The sequence below is a fragment of the Callorhinus ursinus genome, unplaced genomic scaffold, assembly GCF_003265705.2.
Source record: "Callorhinus ursinus isolate GAN/ISIS: 27379988/994484 unplaced genomic scaffold, GSC_fseal_2.0 scaffold14, whole genome shotgun sequence".
NCBI lineage: Eukaryota > Metazoa > Chordata > Mammalia > Carnivora > Otariidae > Callorhinus > Callorhinus ursinus.
The window spans coordinates 44,825,805-44,830,886 of NW_027397076.1; positions in this window are offsets into that span (position 1 = coordinate 44,825,805).

Sequence of the window (5,082 nt, forward strand, 5' to 3'; positions counted from 1 at the left end):
ATGTTGTACACCTAAAACCAATATAAAGTTATATGTCAATTATATCCCAATAAAAATTTTTGAAAAGGGAAAAATTGATTTCAAAACAAAGCTAGTTATTTATCTTGATGAAAAATGAAATCAAAGGGAGATTTTTTTTTCCTTATGTATGAATAGAAATTCTGTGTAATGCTATAGCTAATAGAGTATTGATTTTCCCCCTTTCTACTTTTGCAATGTGCTTTGGAGCTGCCTTTTATGTATTTTCAACATACAGGTCTTGTGTTACACGGGGGGAAACATTCACACACAGAAAATACGTCCTCCCAAATGGGTCTAGGTATATCAGTTGTCAGAATTCTCTTTCACACACATTAGCGTAGGTTCAGACTGACCATGATGCCTGTAGGAAAAAATGGGTTGTAATTGGAGAATTTGGCAATTGGTGCTCAATGGAAAAGATTGATTTCAAACCAGAACTAATTTCAATCTGATTTTTAATTAAAGGCAAAAAGACATGTGGAGGTGATCACAAATGCTTCTCCCTGAGATGCTTCCTCCTCCTCTGTCTACACTCCCCCTGCCTCAATCGTATGTTTGCACACTGAAAAATAACTAACTTTGGTGGCAGGGTTGGCAGGCCCTGAAACTGACCCCTTCCATCTTCTTACCAATTTCATGTTTGCAGACAACAATGTAAGATGCAAAATAAAGAAAAAAAACTGAAAGAAAGGGGAAATTGTTACATATTTGAAATGAGACTTGGTAAAGTACAAAAGCCAAGTGTGATCTCTCTGTACTAACTCAATCCAGAGTTCCCAACTGCTAACTTAACTTGGGGTGTGGCAAAGTCCTCAAAGGAGGTCAGTGAATGAAGACCAGTTAGGAATCTGGTATGTTTGAATGCTGTGAGATCAGAAAATGCAGCTTCTTGAGAAGGCAGAAACTCCTGAGACTTGGAATCAGATGTCTTTGGCTTGGCTTCTAATTAGCCGTGTTGCCTTGGGCATGTGGCTTAGCCTTTCTGAATACATTTCCTCAGCAGTGATATGGATGAATTGGACAAGATGATGTCTACTATCTCTTCTAGTTAACTCTCAGCCAAAAAGCATTGACTGAGAGACTGCCTTTGGCCCAGCCTCAGTGAAGGATAAAGTAGACAGCAATCTAAGTGTCATATGCATGTCCTACATGCATGACATGTGAAGGCCGATCTGTGCCCAGTTCCTCTTCTTCCCCACCCCTAGCACTTAACACAGGACCTAGCAAAACAGAAGCACCCCAAAATTTTTTTTGGTGAGTGAACTGAATACGTGAAAGTTCTCACAGGAGTTTTATAGTCTCCCTGGGAATATATCACAAAAGCATTCTTTTTGTTTTACAGGGGGTGGGTGGGAAATAACTAATATCATCGAGAAACACGATGAACGCTGTTCCTGAGGAATCCCATTTATCCCACTGAGAAGCAACAAACTGAATCAGGATATTAGAGTATTTTACCACGTTTAAGAACGAAAGCTCGGGTTACAATTGGGAGAACCCCCAAATTAACAGGAGCTTCTTCTCTTCCTTCCAGCTTTACCTAAAATGATGGATGCCTTGCAAGAAACTTGCTTGCTAATAATCACGAACCCAGCTGGTGCCTCAAAAACTTTCCACCACGATTGTTACCTTGGTTAATGAGGTTTCTTTGCAAGATGAGAGATTTTACTCCCTAGCGGAGTACTCCTAGGATTGCAAACACCAGAATTTCTTTCACGGGGCTCGAAAATCATCTCTTTTTAAAATAGCAAGCTTAGGGGTGCCTGGGTGGCTCAGTCTTTAAGTGTCTGCCTTTGGCTCAGGTCATGATCCCAGGGTCCTGGGATCGAGCCCCGCGTTGGGATCCCTGCTCCGCGGGAAGCCTGCTTCTCCCTCTCCCACTCCCCCTGCTTGTGTTCCCTCTCTCGCTGTGTCTCTCTCTGTCAAATAAATAAATAAAATCTTTAAAAAAATAAATTAAATAAAATAACAAGCTAGCTTTTAAGGAGAAAAGACATTTAAATAGAATGAAGGATGTCTTTTCCAAACACAGTTTATCAGTTTTCGCAGTGAAATAACTGACACTAAAGCTCCTCTCGATGTAAAAATAAGCAGGATTCTAGACCTGAGCCAGAGCCATCGTGGAGTGCGATCGGCTTAGTCCCCTGAGAGCACTCTGGCAAGCGGATTGGGAGGTCTCTTATTTGTCAGTCACGGTGAAAGACAAAAAACCAGGGTGTCAGTTAAAGAAACATATTCATGCTTCTCTTTAATGCCTTTTAAAAGTCCCCTGTCAGAAAAACTACACGTTCTAGCCTTGCTCATTTTATCTCCTTAGACATCACATATCATTAATCATCTCAGTCTGTCAAGACAAAGAACTGGAAAACATTTTTATTCCCAAATCTCCCAAATATCAAATAGTTCTCAAACACACAGTGTACTCTTGTTATCAATTACAATTGGATATTCAAGGTGACAAGTCCCATTTCTAGGCTCTTCACTTTTCCCTACCACCATGAGGCTCAGAGAATTGCATGTGAGAGGCACAAAACCATCCACACCCAGATTAACTTCACCCCCAAAAAATGAGCAGCCTCTGTCCTGTGACATGGAGAGACATGCAGCACCCACTGTGACCACGAATTCTTCCCCGGGGGGATGCTCAACATTCCCCTGAATATATGACTGGCTAGGAGACGGTGTCCCTTGCGGGGTGGGAATCCCACACTTTTCCTCTCCAGTAGCCAAACTGCTTCCCACGATGGCCTGCCACTCGGGAGTCGGTGAGTTAAAGCCCATGACCAAACCTCCATCTTGCTCACATCTTGCACATGAGCAAAAGCCCATCACGTGCTCTTGCTCACGAGGATGGAGTGAGGTGGACAAGCCAGAGAGAGGGTCTGGGCAGCTATCACAGAGCAGTGGGTGTCTGATGAGGGAGGGAGAAAAAACAGGAAGGCTCTGGAAAGAACATGGACATGGAGTTAACTGAAGATAATCTTACCTTACTTTACAACTGCCTGAATTTGCAGCTCTGCAACCCAGGGCAGAAAGCTTACAAGGATGAGAACAGCATCAGGAGCCCTCGGGTGTGCAAGCAGGAAACGGAGGACCCTCTGCTTTCCATGAGTCCATTTCAGGGCTCTTGTTCCCACCACCCCAACCCAATGGCTTCGAGGTTTTTGTCACTACACACATTTTAGCACTCAACTCACAAATTCAAACCTGTAAGCTTCTTATTTAAGAAATTCTGGCTTTCTCATTTCTAAATACATTTTGTCCACAATATCCAAGTTGTTTCCCCATCTTCTTAGTTTTGTTGATTTTGCTGCCTCTCCAAGAAAAGTCTTCCCACCAAAACAGCTTCACTATACGTACCCACCATTCAAGACCGAACTCCTATCTCATTTCCTCTGTGAAGACTCTCATTAAAGAGCGCCCTTTCCCCCTTCAAGACCTCCATAGCGTGTCTATATCAATCACAGTGTGTGTGTGTGTGTGTGTGTGTGTGTGTGAGAGAGAGAGAGAGAGAGAGAGAGAGAAAGAGAGAGAGAGAGAGCACATTAACACTGTGTAGAATTCTCATGTTATCTAAATTCTGGATGCTGGACAGGCAGAGAACAGGTGCACCCCATTCCAGTTCCAAGAATTACTCCAGACAGGGCATTCAGTTCAGCATAGTAGAGGTGTCTAGGTCTGACCCCTTCCCCCAAAGAATGGTTTTCCAGCATCCTAACACTGTACAGTTCTAGACAAAATTACTTTAGCCTGGAACTAAAGATAGCAAATAATTTTTGCCAACATTAAAATGAGGCTGCTTCCTCATAATTGGGAAATGAATCTTCTCACTGTTGCTTTTCTCCCCAATTCTATTGTTTTCACTTAGCTTTCATACCAGTTCCACTATTTTCTCTTTCATTAGTGAACTGCCAGATCTTTCAAATGAAAGAGCTAAGGCAGATAGTTTTCTATATTTTTCCTTTAAAGTTCACTTCAGACTTAGAAAACATATGTAGTTATCAAATGAAAATAATTAATACTATTTCTGTGTTACACTATTCTTTGCACAGTAAAAATAATTATTTTTTAAATGTTTCTGATTTGGCTTAGCTCTAGGAAATTAGGTTTCCCTCAACTGTAATCTATTATATGATTAATGTGTATAGGATTCATCTTCCAAAGCATCCAAAATAAGGAACTCTATTCATTGGCTCATTATTTATTTTCACACTAGCCAGATATTTAGATTAGCTTTTTTCTTTTATTCTTTTTAAATCTTTATCAAGCTTTGATTCCTACCATTATGCCTCTTAATGGTTACTGGTATTAATTGACAATATTATGCTGAAAAAGGAGTAAACAAAAGGCTAAACCTTTTAAAAAGAAATAATCATAATATTTAAAGATGTAATCTAAGCTAAGGACAAGCAACTCATGATATCCACCACTTTCTTCAGGGAAAAACAGAACATTCATTGGTTTATGTGGACCCATAGAAAGTTAACATAAGATTTAAACCCTAGCTTCATAAGATAAACTTGGATTTTAAGTTTTAAACTTGGATTTATTCTCATAAATCCTCCTCAGCATTTTGATGGGCCATGTAAATGTTACTATTTAAATGTAGTGGAAAAATTTCTTGTGTTTTAGATAATGAATAATGTTAGTTCTAATTAGGAGGAAGAGAATTTATATTCATTGAGCACTGACTTGAGAAAGTCGGTCATTTTTTTTTTTAAAGATTGCATTTATTTATTTGAGGGGGGGGGAGAGAGCCCATGCATGTGTACCAGCAGGAGGACAATTAGAGCGAAAGGCACAGCAGGCTCCCCACTGAGCAGGGAGCCCGATGCATCACGGGGCTCAATCCCAGGACCCTGAGATCATGACCTGAGCTGAAGTCAGATGCTTAGCCCACTGAGCCACGCAGGCGCCCCTTGTCAGTCACTTTTGACACATCATCTCATTGCATCACAGCATGCGGTGAGTATTTTGCTTTCCATTTTACAGATTTGAAAACTGAGGATTAGACTGACACGCATAGGTGGCTCAATTGGAGTTAATATTTACCCCAGTGTG